At 38.8% G+C, this 15,846-nt stretch overlaps 1 pseudogene; it reads right to left on the bottom strand.

Moving 5' to 3' along the window:
- Window positions 1-3,102: 3,102 nt before the first annotated feature.
- Window positions 3,103-11,623, bottom strand: LOC117037941 (60S ribosomal protein L13a-like; annotated as a pseudogene).
- Between the last annotated feature and the right edge of the window lie 4,223 nt (window positions 11,624-15,846).

Raw genomic sequence — 15,846 nt, 5'->3', positions numbered from 1 at the left:
TGACTTCAGAGAATGTCAAGAAAAATTAGTTGGATGATGTAAACAAATAAAGAAATATTAACAGATCAAGAAATCATAATTGACTTATTTGTTCATTAATGCTGTTTTCTATATTCCATATATAAGTGAGATCATAGGGTAGTTGTCTTTCTCAGTCTGACTTATTTCACTTAGCAGAATACCCTCTAGGTGAAAAAGGTAAAGGGATTAAGAAATACAAATTGGTAGTTACAAAACAGTCACCGGGATGTAAAGTACAACATAGAGAATATAGTCAACAATATTACAAAAACTATGTATAGTGCTAGGTGAGTACTAGATTATTCCGGGGGGTGGGGGCAATCACTGCATAAATTATATAAATGTCTAACCACTATGCTGTACACCTGAAACTGATGTAAAATAATATTGAAGGTCAACTGTAACTGAAAAAAAAATTTAAAAGGCCACAATTGAAACGCAGGAATGACTATATTGATTTGATAAAAATTGTTTAATCATTTTACAAATGAACCATTTCAATGCACAATTATGGAAAAATTGCATTTACAAATTTTTAAAACATTCTCCATAATGTGGCTATTTAAGTTTTATTTCTATTGATTTATATGTGTTATAATAGGAGGTTTGTGTTGTGTACTCATTCTGTGCTGAGAATTATATTGGCATTATAAAAGGCTATTTCACTCAATCCTTATGCTAAGCCTGTGTAATAGGTATTATTAATCTCATTTTACCAATTTCGAAAAGCACTCCCAAGAGGTTAAGTAAATTGTTCAATTCTACATAATTAATAAAAGTTGAAACTGGCATTCAAAGCCAAGTCCACTGTACTCCAGTCCACGGCTATTGCCTTTATACAATGATAATCCAATAACTTAATTCCTAAATATCAAATGGAAATACTCGTATACCAAAAATTATGACTTATTTTTTTGAAAAATTTTCCCACCTCTTAAATAGATCTACTGTGAGTTAGTTTAGAATCATGGAATCTCAGAGGGCCCTTTGTATAACCTTTCACTTGAGTCAGGAGTCCTCTCTACAATTTGGTGATACGTAAATTTGTTGCTTCTTTTAAGTGCCTCTAATAGCAGAAAACTCCTGTTGTTGTAAGGCATCTGTTTATCTAACCTGTCAGGGACCACTGTCACTTTTTGTTGTTTTGTTTTTTTATTCTCTGTTCTTGAGCAGATATTTGCCCTTATTAACTCCTCTACCCATTGATTCTAATTCTGCAGTAAGCAGTATAAGTCACAAAATTCTCCTCATAAAAAGTGACAGACTGAAGAGGATGTAAGCAAAACTAAAGCTTGCCATATAGGTATTCTAAACATAAATAACAATAAATTCATGAGAATATTCAATCCTAGACTGGTTGGGAAAATGATTTTATTTTCTTGCCCTAAAAATATTTATAATCTGGAATCCAGTCTGGGGTGCATTATTATTTTAATGCAATAGCATTGTAGCAACACAACCATGTAATGCTATGATAATCCTGTAGAAAGGTGGAGAATTGTTCTGAGTCTGATGTAGCCAAGGTTATCGAGTGAGGAAATCGTTTTAAATCCGGTGCAGGAGTACCAAACTGTAAACAAAAAATATTTTCGAAACATTCCATGTAACATTGAAGAATATAAAACGATAAAGGTGATATTTCTGGCATAGACAATGTTTGATGGAAATTATTCCTTGGAAGAACCAACAAATATATGGCATAATGCTTCATATTTTCAGTATTCTTATGCAGAACAGCCAGTAGCTTTTAGACAGGACATATAGCACATGACACTAAGCTTAACCATTATGACGAAAGGCAACTGTAATATTCACTCATTTTATAATATTGAAAATCTTAAAAGAAATTCAGGTATGTTTGAAGTAGACTGACTAGCCAGTTTCAAGATTGTTTTCCCTAGTTGGAAGAGATGGGGGTTAGCAGATTTTCAGGACCCTGCATGAAAGGCGTCATAGATGTGTGGGGCAGGAGAGAACCAAATAAAAATATAAGTTGTACCTTGTTTACCTGAAACAGCTGTTCACATCTATTTAGTGGAAGTGCTTCATATAATATATAATAGTTCCAATCAAGTACCTGGGCTGACAGATACCACTGTAGAGAGTATAGTCGCCTTCCTTTGATATTCGAACTTTCTGTATTCCTACATCATTTTACCTTGTTCAGAACCTATGTTGGGCAATCCTCTCTTGTCCTTACAGTCGCTTGTACTCCCCTCACTTGGATCACTCTTGCCAAAGTCGTCAGTACTTTTATAAAGCCAGTATGTGGGTTTCGGTGGAGTTCATGTCAGAACCACAGGATGCCAGTTCTGCCCCCACTACTTCCTAAGTATGTGATCTTGGGAAAGTAATATACATATGTGGGCTTCTATTTACTCATTTATTAAATAATACTTTGTTTGATTAAATGAAGTGCTTGCCCAAGGTTACTCCACTGGATATTGACAGAAATAAGAATCACTTCCAGCCAATCTAGCTTGGGAGTCCAGCAATCTTGATCACTATGGTACATATCCTCTGTAATATTATAGTACAGCCTAGATGCTATCACTTTGGATCTCAATGCGATGCAGCTCAATAATTAAGGGGAATACAATTTTGTGTGATTATATTTATTTATTTTTTCTTTAAAAGTAATTTATTCTTTTTGATGACAAGGTACAGTAGTGGAAGGCAATCAATATCTACGACTCCTTGGTTGTCTGTAAATACCTTTGTACAACCCAAGGCTCATTGGTCTTCCAAGTGTTCTCACACCGTAAGAGCTGCAGAGTATAACATAGTATTTGACCATGTGGGAAGTTTAAACTTGTGCTTTCCAGTTCACTTGCAAACACTGAAAATGAACCGACCGTTGTAATAGTTGATTTCCCAAAACTCTTACAAACAAGGTCGCAGGCAAATTATTCCTGCACGGCTCTTAGAGCCCTTAAAACTTTTTAAAAGGCCTTTCATAACCAGGAGTGACTAAGGCCCCTTTGTGTTCCCAGCCTTGAAAAGCCCAGGCTGCCTGTGGCTCCTTGAAGGCAGCCCCTGGGGGCCCCCCACCTCCAAGGGCGGCCATGGGGGAAGGGTGGGTCAGGCCAAACATGAGGACTTAACAATTTTATTGGGCTCAGACCAGGGGGGTCCATGGGTCTTGAGGACCTCTGTGCATCTGTCAGTTTTCTTCTCCACACTCTTTTTGGCCTGTTTCCATAGCCTGATGAGCTGTTTTGTTTTTCTTCCAGTAATGGGTCTTGGCCTTCTCCTTCCTCTTCTCCTCCAACATGACTGTAACTGCCTGGCACTTCCTGCCAACCTCATGGGCTAGGCATCCTAGGTAAGCAAACTTGCATGTAGGCGTCAGACGCACAATTTGAGGGCAGCAGGAACCAGCATCAGGTGCTTTTTCTTTCATCGGGTGGTGGGATCCCATCACACACCTGGAGGCGGTCCTGGGCGGCCCGGCTCCACTTGGTACTGAGGGGCGCATTCTCTACCAAAAGATGTGGCTGGGAACTCTGAAGTGGTAGGGGCCTCGGGATGGATTCCGCTTGCAGAGGAAGTCCAGGTACTTCAACTTGTTTCTGTAGAAATTGCCAGAAATGTTGATGCCCTCACAGCGCACAACCACCACCTTCCCGCCCAGCATTACCTGTTGGGCCACTATGGTCTACAGGTGGTCCAGGAGATGGCCTCCGCCGTCCAGCACCAACACCTGCCCCTCCGCTTGGGAAAGCTGTGTGCTCCTATTTATATCTTAGGAAACTGTATAATTCAGATTACTAAAGTCTTTAACTGTGTGAGAATATTTAAAGGAAAATAACAGGTGATATCCAACCGGCTACGAGTTTTGTTTGCAATGAGTGAATTCAGATTTGACTTTTGCTTTGTTTCCTTTTTCATTCAACAGTTGGAGTCCTTCTTGGGCCTTCCTCCATGATGACTTATGAAATTGTTTCCGGGCTAAGGACTCCTGTAGCATTGAACTGGGTAGTACATAATGTCTGTCAGAGGCTCTAACTCACATAGAAACTCTTCTGCTCTATATAATGGGGTAATGGAATAGGTAGTGTTTTGGACTCTCCTCCTAACATGGGATTTCATCATCTATAAAAATTCTTCAAAGATTTGACCTACACCTGGTTTCTCTATCCCATTGGATTTATCTGTATTCCCATGTTAAATTTACCCACACCCCTGATTAATTTGATTCCATTTGGTTTCTTCAATGAAAGTTTTGGTTTCTAAATACCTGGCATATCCTCAATGGATAATTTTGAAGGATTTTCTCACTTTTGATATCCACAGAGCACTGGCATTCAGTTGTTGCATAATGCTCATGAAAGATGCTGCTAGTGGATTTCCAAACATAGCCTTCTTTTGAAGAATCCAGTTTTTCTTTATTTTCTTTATTTTTTTTACAGCTGGTGGTGCCAGCATTGTGAGGAAGAACATGAGTGAAATGCTTACACGCTATTCTAAGAGATATCGTAAAATAACCCTGACTTATCTGAGAATGTCCTTGAAGGTACTCTTATCCCCTTCCTTCGTTTGCTTTGTTTGTTTCTTTGTTTGTTTTGAGTGTTCTTTCTGGCCATATTGTAGAAACATAGCAGGAGCTTATTTGTGAGTATGGCTGGTTTGGACAATGCAGTGCTATCCAGGCTGTAGAGGGGTGGTCACAAATCTAAAACAAACACATTATCCAGCTCTTATTGTGGTGTCACTTAGCATGCCTTCAATGAATGTGAAGCTTTTCTCATTTTCCCAGATGAGTCCTCAGACCTATTATTAGCATGTTATGATTTACAAGATAGTGGGTTTTTTAATAAGAGCACTGAGAGTGCGAAACACATTTGTTCATCCCAAGAGGTTTGAGAGCACTTTATAAGCACAGGGTGGTCAGAATAAAAACTGATACAAGTATACGGTCCGTGATTGTTCCTAATTGGAGAAAACACTCGATTAGAGCCAAAAAGCTGAGAAGCAAATTGTTTGCCACAGCAAATTATTCTCATAAATATCATTATTTAAAACATTTGAGCTCCATTTAAGGCTCTAAGCAGTGATGTGGGCTTCACAGGGCACACTAGACAGCTGGCTTGCTTTAAATCTTAGTGGCAACCACATTGGAGTCTGCTGGGGGCTTCTGTTCCCTTTTAGCTGAAGGCAGGATTACTGGAGCTACATTATATCCTCCATCTCATTTTCAGCTCTATTGCACCAATTATGCTGCATCGAGGCTTATAGGGGCTTACATTGAGTTTCAGATAGATGGAAGAAGCCAGTCTACATTCTTTGTGATAAAAATAGTCATTAATGACTGAGACTTGTAAACCGCTTAACGTTCTTCTTAGTGTGGCCTGTCAGGTGCTTCTCCTCATTCTGTAGCTCATCAGCAAAGGAGGAGAAAAATTCTCAGGAAGAAGATGACCTTTTTTTTGTGTGACTCAAACAGAAAGCCAAGGTTAAAAATAAATCTAAAATATAGTAAAAACCTAAGCCAATATGCACTCACTGGCTAAATACTGCCTTGTTTTCTTTTCAATCAAAGTTGATTAGAGAAAAATTTCTTCTAACATTGTTCCATGGGGAAACTAATTATCAATATAATATTTTTGTCTGATCTGATAGAAAAGAATGTGTTCTGAGGAGTTGGATGCATGAAAACACATTTATAAATAGCTCACATGGAGTTGGATAATTACCTAATTAAAGAAAAGTTAAATGTCATAGGATTTAATGAAGTAATTCAGTAGAGAGGGAACCCAACTAGTCAAGGGTCTGCTGAAAGCAACAATGGATAGTTTCACCTTTGGACGGACAGCTTAAATAAGCTAGTGGAATTTCAGGTTAGTCTGTTTCAGAATTGAGTGCCATATCAAGTATTTTAATTTTTTAAACAATAACCTTATGTTTAATTGGCAAAATTAAACATGATCATTATGCTACTTCATTAAGACTACCAGAAACATGGGGTAGTAAATGTCAGTACGATGAACTATACTGACCTTCATTTGATAGACAAAATAGAGATGAATGGCTTTGTGTGTAAAAGTATCCCACAGGTTGCAAAGATAGAAAGCATACCTCTATGGAGTATAAAGCACTTTCTGACGACTTCTTTCATTAATGTACATATTTTATAAGTAAAAACCTTTAAGGAATGCCATACAACCAGGTTTCATGCATTTCGATATGACTAATATTAGTGAATGGGAGTGCAGTTTTTCAAAACAAAGGCCAAAGACAATTGGAGTGATGGTATATCGGCTAGGTTGATTTTTATAAAAGCCTTTGTAAAGAGCTTTAAAAATGAACAGTGTGTGCGGAGGGGAAAAAAAAAAACAACTGTGAAAGAAATTACAAGTGGGTTTCACTACATTACAAGCTTGAGATTGCTTATTAAATACATAACTTGTTTTTCTGCTATACCAGTCATTTTACATAAGTGTGTGATTCGGCTTCCATTTATAATGTGTAACTGCAACATGCTTCAACGGTGCCACAGGGAATACTTATTATGGGTTGAATATTTGGTTAAAATCTTTGGGAAAATTCCAACAGAATTTCCATACCCATGGCAATATTGGGTAAGCATTTTTCTTCAGTTTGCATCTTTCCTTGACAAGTGGGGAGAAAACAACTGTCCTCCAGACATAGGACAGGCAATATATTTACATTTCCTTTCGTCCCACTCCAAATTTTTATGAATTGGCAGTCTCTGTATTTGAAAGTAATTTAAATTTCTGCTGCTCCTTGGGAAAAAGCTGCTTTAGAATTTGTTTGTAAAATGTTGAGGCATTAATGTGCACTATATTTATGCATAGTTATTTTAATCATAAGTAATTATGGTATTTAAGACCAACAATGCCGTACTGACTTCCTAGAACAGTTTTTAAGAAAAATCCCATTTTACAGCAATTCTGAGGAGCAGGAGAGGAAGTGTTGTCAGAGCAGGTGAACAAGAAGAAATTGGCCCAAAACATAGAGAACTGGGTCCTTTATGTGCTACACCAAGTATAGATCCTTTCATAGATTTTATAAAGGACAAGTGGGGAAAGTCAGAAAAAAAATGTGCATCATGTTTTTGTTTGTTTGTTTGTTTGTTTTTATTTTAAGGATTTCCTGGAGAAACTTGCACACACACACACACACACACACACACACACACAGACATCTTTTAGATGTAGTTGTTGATTTTATAGAAGAGGCAAAGGGAGCCTGAAATGGGACTCAAGGCTGCAAGGATGGAGAAGGAACATGTTCCAGGATTGTTCATTTTCTAACTGCTTTGCTGTGTCTTGCACAGTTTGAAAGGCTTTGCAGGAACAATCTGTTAGCAGAGCATCTTATTTTTCATAAAAAAAGAAAGCATGTAGAGACTGATTGATGAAACAAAAGATTCTTCTCTTTTCACGTTGTCATCTTTCAGTCTACACGGGAGGCACCTAGGTATAATGGACATGTACAAACCATTTCTTTTAACTCCATTGCTCCCCATCAATGATGCCTCAGTTTCTTCTATATCTTTTCCAATTGTCTGTGCTCTCTTCACCAGGATTTGAGGGCCTTGCCTCCATCCTGGCAGGGAACTATCAAGTCAAGGTCTTGAGGAAATCCTAGGGAAGTTCTGGTGTAGGTGATTTCAACTGTGTCCTCATGTCTTTGGGAGGAAGACATAAGGCCTAAGTCTTTCAAACCAATCATAGTACAGCATCGAAAGACCTTCTCACCATCAGGGTTGAAGAAATGACGGAATAAGAGGAGGAGAAATCTCCTTCCTGTTATTCTCCCTCTAATGCTTTTCTATGAGTTTTTGGAAGAGAGAGCTCTGTTTGTCTTTCCTCAGTACGTGAATTTGTGGTTCTGGAGTTGGAGGTAAGATACCTCTAATCACCATGTACCAGGGAGTAGTTAGCCACCTGGGAAATGTCTTCCTTGGATATACTTGGCAGCCCATAGATCAGGTATGCATAGAACTGAGAAACAAATTCAAACTGAAATAAAGAGTAATACTATTTGCACCCATAATTGTGGTCTGATGCTGAAACATTTTCATCATGGACTAATTGTTCTCTATATTTTTCAACTTCTTCCTCTTGATTTGACTTTCTTCTTCAGCTTCAAATGTCACATGATGGCTGTCAATAATCCCAGAGTGAAACCCTGGTCCTATAAAAAAAAGGCATAGATTTGCATTCTATTTTACCTGAGGGTTAGGAAAGAACTAGTCCAATAGAGCAGGTTTGAACTGACAAAACATGAGAGTGATGATATAGTTGCTTTCTGAAAGCTTGCTTGAGTCCCCTGGCTATTCCTTAGTAGGCCTAAGATTAAAAATTGTTTATTTGTTTTCAGAATGGAACATCTATAGGTAAATAAATGCCAAAATTGACTGCCTTTCTTAGAGTAGATTAATGAAGTTACCATAGTACCCTTCCACCATGGACAGGACAAAATATTACTGGGAGGCAAAATGTCTCTTCCCCCCACAGTTTATTTATTAATCCCATAATTATCTATTAAGGGCCTACTGTGTACCAAACATACACAATAGAGATATAAACATCATATGAATATTTGATCCTATGGCCCTTTGGTTTGCTTAAGCATTTTTTTGTTTTGGTTTTGAATTTTTCTGAAGTTCAATTGAGAACTAGTGATGCCAGGAGAAAGAGACTTGTCACTCCATAGATGAAACCAGTGCCACATAGGTGGGAAAAGTGGCTCATATACAGTCAGAATAAAATTGACAACCCTAATCAGCATCTGAGACTAAGTGAAGCTCAGCAAACACAGATGCCTAGGGAGAATCGTGAACATCGGGCCTGGGGTTTGAGTTTGAAGCTACACTTCCAGATTGCCACCAGAAAATCAAAGGCACATGCGTGGCAGTTAATCGGGATAAGGTTGATATTTAATTTAGGATTCTGTTTAAATATCTTAAGAGTTCATTAATGAGCATTTTTTTCTGTTTCATTTGTTTATTTTGTTCATTAGATTCCACTTATATATGAAATCATATGCCATTTGTCTTTCTCTGTCTGACTTACTGACTTACTCAGCACAATACCCTCTAGGTCCACCCATGTTTTTACAGATGGTAAGACTTCATTATTTTTATGGCTAGTAATACTCCATTGTATATATGTACCACCTCTTATTTATCTATTCATCCAATCAGGGACACAGACTGCTTTCATATCTTGACTATTTTACGAGTAAATAATGCTGCAATGAGCGTATGGGTGCACACATACCCTCAATGTAGTGTTTTTTGTTTGTGTGTTTGTTTTGTTTTGTTTTTTGATAAATATCCAGGAGTGGGATTACTTGCTCTTTCTTTGTCTCTTGTTATAGACTTTTTTTAAAATGCTATTTTGACTGGTATAACTATTGTTATCCCAGCTTTTTTGTTGTTTTTGTTTCCATTTTCATGAAACAACTTTTTCCCATCTCTTTACTTTCAGTCTGTGTGAGTCTTCTGACTGGAAGTGGGTCTCTTGTAGGCAGCATATGTATGGGTCTTGTTTCCTTATCCATTCAACTACCCTGTGTCTTTTGATTAGAGCATGTAATCCACTTATATTTAAAGTAATTTTTGGTTGATATGTAGCTAGTGCCATTTTGTATCATTTGTATTTTTTATTTTAATTTTTTTTTTTCATCTTTCATCTAAGATTCCTTGTAAAACTGGTTTGGTGTTGATGAACTCCTTTAACTCTTGCCTGGGAAGCTCTTTATCTGTCCCTCAATTATAAATGATAGCTTTGCAGGGTAGAGTAATTTTGGTTGTAGATCTTTGCTTTCGTCACTTTGAATATTTCGTGCCAATCCCTTCTGGCCTGCAAAGTTTCTGTTGAAAAATCAGCTGACAGTTGTATGGGTGCTCCCTTGTAGGTAACTAACTGTTCTGCTTTTCTTTTGCTGCTTTTAAGATTCTTTCTTAACTTTGGCATTTTAATTATGATGTGTCTTGGTTTGGGCTCTTTGGGTTCATCTTGTTTGGGACTCTCTTCACTTCCTGGGCTTAAATATCCATTTCCTTTGCCAGGTTAAGGAAGTTTTCAGTCATTATTTTTTTCAAATAGGGTTTTCAATTCCTTGCTCTCTCTCTTCTCTTTCTGGTACGCCTATAATGAGAATGTTGGTACAATTGTTGTCCCATATGCCCCTTAAACTATCCTCATTTTTTTTGGATTCTTTGCTGTTCTGATAGGGTGTTTTCTGCACTTTCTCTTCTAAATCATTGATGCGATCCTCTGCTTCATCTAATCTACTGTTGATTCCCTTTAATGTATTCTTCATTGCAGTTATTGTATTCTTTATTTCTGACTGGTTCTTTTTTATGTATTCTATCTGCATTTTTGTTTTCTTTCACTTTGTTGAAGTTTTCCCTGAGATCACTGAGCATCATATAACCAGTGTTTTGAACTCTGTGTCTGGTAGATTACTTGTCTCCATTTTGTTTAATTCTTTTTCTGAAGCTTTGTTCTGTTCTTTTGTTTGGGACATGTTTCTCTGTCTCTTCATTTTGGCTGCCTCCCTGTGTTTGCTCTCATGTATTAGGTAGGGCTGCTATGTATCCTGATCTTAGTAGAGTAGCCCTATGTAGTAGGTGTCCTTAGGAGCCCAGCAGTACAATCTCCATGGTCACCTGAGCTGGGTGCTCCAGGTGTGTCCCTTGTGTGGATTATGTGTTCCCTCCTTTTATAGTTGAGCCTTGGTTGCTGTTTGCACTTTAATGGGAGGGATTGACCCTTGGGATGATTGGTAGTGAGGACTGGCAGTGACTACAGTGGAGGAGTTGTGGTGCAGGAGCTGACCCTACAGAGCAGGATTTGCTTTAGCAGGGCTCTGGTGCCTGCCCAGTCTGCCCTTTGGGTGTATCTTCCTTGCAGGTGGCTGGGTGATGTTCGGGGTTGGTATGAAGTTGGCCACTGGGCATGCCACCTTCAGGGCCTCCTGAGAAGAGACCCTCCCCATAGGCCAAGTTCAGCTGCAGTTGTGCCCTCTCCTGGACCACCTAGAATGAGCCACGAAGCAATCCGCAGATGACTGCCACCCGCATTGGGCTTGGAGGTGCCTCAAGAGGTCAAGTTGTGAACCAAGGCCAGCTCTCGCTAGTGCTGGGCTTAGGGCTGCTCAGCCAGAGGTACAGGACGTGACAAAGCCATATGCTGCTTGTTTGGGTTTTGTGAATCTTTGAGAGATTTTAGGAAAGTGTTCACCATGAGCTCCGGCGGGCCATTTGTAAGGAAATGCAACTGAAAGTGGCTTGGGTGCTCTGAAACGTTGGGTGGGGTGTGGTCTCAGAATCCCCAAGGTGGGGTTAATGAATGGTATTAGCCAGGTTGATGGAGACTCAGATATGCCGGTCACCTGTGTCTGCACACCAGGAGGGTGGAGGGCTCAAAAAAGTAACAATGGTTTTCACCAGCTCCTCCGTCCAGGTGATAGGTGCCCCTCCAGCTCTTTTCCTGAAGACAGAACACTCAGTACCTCCCCATATGTCTCTGGTCCCTTTTGAGCTGCTGCCGCAGTGCTGGACCTCAGAGGGAGTGAGTCTATGTGCGGGCCCTTTGAGAGGAGTGCCCGGGACTGCAGGCATTCTAGTCTCACTCCGCCTCAATCTCTGCTGGTTTTCACAGCCAGAAGTTTTGGGGACTTCTCTCCCCAGCACTGAAACCTTGGCTTGGGGAGACTGGTGTGGGGCTGGGTCCTCTTGCTCCTCCAGAGGGAAGCTCCACGGCCAAAATATCCCTTCCGATTTTTAATGATGACACATGAGTTTGGGGCCAGCCATTTCCCTGTCTCCGCCCCTCTTACCAGTCTCTAGGTAGTTTCTTCTCTATGTCCTTAGGGCTTCAGTTCAGGTAGAGTTCAGGTGATTCTCATTGATGGTTGTGCTATATTTTAGTTATAAGTTTGATGTGGTTGTGAGAGTCTGTAAGCACAGCATTTACCTACTCTGCCATTTTGACCGAAAATCCTAGTAATGAGCATTCAAATAATGTAGTCTATTAATGGAAACGTTAATTGTTTTGCTGAAGTTGATGATTTCAGATTTCCTGGCATGTTCTCTGTCAGAAAAGAATATCATGAACTGTTGATGAATGATTATTAACTGCCATGCTAGACTTGTTGAGTCTGAAAATAATTTTTAATAAATTGTGCAATATTGGATCATGGCCAAAACTGTACATGCCCTTGAGTGATCAAAAAGATGTTTATAACCTTCACCAGTGGTTAAGCTAAGAAATTCCTTTACTCAACCTAAGTGGAAGGTATATCAACAATTGGTTTTTGAGCACTTAGATCAGACATTATAGTTCCTGTCCTGAAGGAATTTATATTTTCATTGGGAAGGTTGACCTTATTCGTCTATTACCATGTGACTAAAATATGTCAGACACTGCACTTGGTTCTGTGGAAACAATGATGGAAACAATTGATTTGGTCCCTGACGTCATATAGCTTAGACTCCACTGTTGCGCGAGGGGGAACAGTAATTAATCAAGTCATCTACAATACCAATGCGACAGGGATACACGGTGTCAATAAATGTTTATAGTTATGAAGAGAGCATACTAGAGGGATTTGGTCTAGTTGGTAGGCCTGGAAAGTGTTTCTGGGAACATGATATTTAGCTGATATCTAAAGGATGCTTAAGATTTAATTAGAAAAGATGGGAAAGAGAGTAGCAGGCACATATATGGAGAGGTAGAGAGGCCCTGAGATGAGAGGAAACATAACTCATGCCTGACATTGAAAGAGCAATGTGACCAGAGTACTAATGATATGTGAAAGAAGGGGTGAGTGAGAGGGGTCAGAGTACGTGGCTTGGAGTCATCTTAAGGATTTTAGACATTGCCCTAAGAGTTCTTGGAAGCTATTAAATCGTGTAAAGCAGAGTCTGAGATGTTTCAATTAGTATTTCCTTAACATTGGTCTGGTGGCTATATATGAATAGATTGGAAGGAGACACAAGTAACTATGAGCAGAACTTTAAGACAGCTTTTGCAGTAGCTCAGGAGAAAAGTGACCATTGTCTAGAGCAGTGGTGGTAGAGATGGAGTACTGTATATAGATCTGGGAGATATTTAGGGGTTATAATCATTAAGACTTGGTGAGGTACTGGACAAGGGCAGTGAAGGGGAGTGAGATATTAAGGATAACTTTTATGATATTTGGAATTTGTAATTGTACTCTTTGTTGACCAATTTCGTTAAGAAAGGATGCCAAGGAAAAGGATCAATTTTGCTACCATAATGGTGTACACAAATTGCTAAAGACAGTAAAGGAAGTAGCCAAAACACCCCACAAATGTTGGAGAGCTCACATTGAGATTTCTCCTGCACACACAGGAACACACCCATGTATGTTCATGAGACCTAGAATGGGTCATAATACCCTGTAAAATTGTCGGTACTACGGCCAGTCAATTATGATCTTCTGGATGAGTTATGATCTTTGATTACAAACAAGAGAAACCAGCTCTCTTTAAATTAAGCAAAAACAAATTTATTGGGAAAATAATGGGAGATTACAGAATTCATTGGATGCTAGGTATGAAGATAGGACTTGTAAATTGCAGGGCAAGTAGTCTCAGAGGCTGGAAAGCAAGAAGTACAAGAGTTTAGGAAGAGTAACCATCTGGGTAAGTTATGGCTGTTAGAAGGGATGATTCCAATTACATTTGGTCTCTTTATATTTCTGCTCAAGAGGAAGTATCTGATTGACGTAGCTCACATCGCATGCCATCTACTGACTATGGCAAGAGCAGACCATACTGGAGAAGGTAACTCCTCCAAAGGACATCAAGATTCTATTAGAGAGGGGAATTGAAATCTGAAAACTCAAAAACAAATCTCTGCTACACCTTGGAAGGCACTTAGCTTTCTCTCTCTTAAGTCTTCACTGAAGCAGTGCAGAAATGAAACATCCATTTCAAACATTTGTTTGCTCACACATGTGAGAAGAGAGCATCTTCTCTTAATTGGTAGTGACTGTGACAGTGAATAATTAATTGAGTTTGCCCCTCTCTGCATCCTCCTTCCCTTTCTCTTCACCTCACATGTTCTAGGGTTGTCCAGGTGACCAGAACTGTTCATCTTGGTTTTTTCAACTACTGAAAATATTGCATTACAGGAGGATCTTAGTTTGTAGTCTGGGGAGAGATGCTTCCTTTAGTACATAAAAACAAGTTAGTTGAAATACAAATAAACTTTAATAAAATAGTTTTACACAGCTTTGTCTTAAGTCAAATTTAATTCTAAAAGGATTCCATCATGATTCAGAGAGACAAAAATATGAATGTTATATACTGCATTTTTCTCTCCACAAAATAAGCATTTTCCTATACTTCAGCCTTGTTATATAATCATGTACTTTAAAGAGGAGGCATTCATATCACTGTTGATTTAATTTTATTTCACAATAATTCCCCACCCTCTACAAAAACAATTCAAAGATATGCATCAGAACTTATATAGATGCACATGGAATAATTGTAAGTGTTTGTGCCCACAACTTCCTGTCAGTACAATTCTCCTCACTCCTCTCAGGAAAATGCATCTCTCTTTCTGAACACAATTTTGGTTCCCAACTGTGTTAAGCAATTTATCTATAGTTTTTGTCCCAAATCCTGCATCAAATTACCTAAGTTGTCAGTCAGGTTTCTACATATTGATTCAGCAATCTGAGCTTTGTGTCCTGCCCAACTCCAGCAGAGAGTTGATTGCTTTACTCCAAAATCCTTTGAAAAGTGAAATTGTTAACAATACAAATTCGCTGGAAATTGGGATAACTCATAGCTTTCACTTCAGTCTCTTCACCTTGAGCCCTGGAACTCATTGCTGGGCAGCAGGGCAGGGAATTGGAAAGGAAAAGTGGTAATGCAGTTACTTCCAGGAGCCAAAGGACTAGTTAGATATCCACTTACTCTGGCAGTGAGTGCAGTTGATGTTCAGACATTCACCTGCCTCCCAAAGCAAACAGCTGCTGATAGAGTCAATTAAATATAACCTGCATTCCAGGATCCCTGCTTATCCCGGGCCAAATAACCAGAGAGAGACAAAAATAAATGGGCCCAGAAGCTAAGGGAGTCATTTTCTTTAACCCAAATCTTTGCCTCGATTCAGCTTTTGCTGCAAAGAGAAACATTTTATTACAATACCGATTAGAAACATTGTTCTGTGGATTATTTCCATAATAGCTAATGAAAACCATATCTGATTGCAAATACCATACCTTTATAAGAAGGCACTAAAGCCTTAAACAGCCTTGAGTGCTTTTTACTTAATGTTCAATTTGTAGCTAATACACTTTAGGAGTTAAGTGCTAGTGTTTAACCTGTTAAGAGATTGTACGTTAACTTGGGTGTTTAACAATGAGCTGTTTTGAAGAGTATCACAAGTGAGCAGGTGTTTAAGAGAGTGGATCATAATTTAAAGCTACTTGACTGAAAAATAGGCATCCTTTTTTAATGACATTTATGAGTTAAAGTCTTTGGTAAAAAGCTCTACATGAAAAATAATACTGACCCTGCAAGGCAGAATAATGCATTTGCATTGCTGTTCTTCACACGATCATGACCCTGAATCTTGAAGTTAAGAGGGAGCCTATTGTCCATTTATTACATTTTTAACACCCATTCTTTAACAAACAAACAAAAAAAAAATTTTCCCCATTTTATCTTCATCAACTTTTCCATTTCTCTGTCCTCTTTCTAATAAAAACCCTAAAAAAGAAAGAGTTTTTTATAGATGCGACCTTAATTCATCTTCCCTTATTCTCTATTTTACCCACTCCAATCAGTATGTTGACCCTGCC

Source organism: Rhinolophus ferrumequinum, chromosome 2 (assembly GCF_004115265.2).
Source record: "Rhinolophus ferrumequinum isolate MPI-CBG mRhiFer1 chromosome 2, mRhiFer1_v1.p, whole genome shotgun sequence".
Classification (NCBI taxonomy): domain Eukaryota; kingdom Metazoa; phylum Chordata; class Mammalia; order Chiroptera; family Rhinolophidae; genus Rhinolophus; species Rhinolophus ferrumequinum.
The sequence above is the reverse complement of the archived record's forward strand: the minus strand, read 5'-3'. Positions and strand labels throughout refer to the sequence as shown.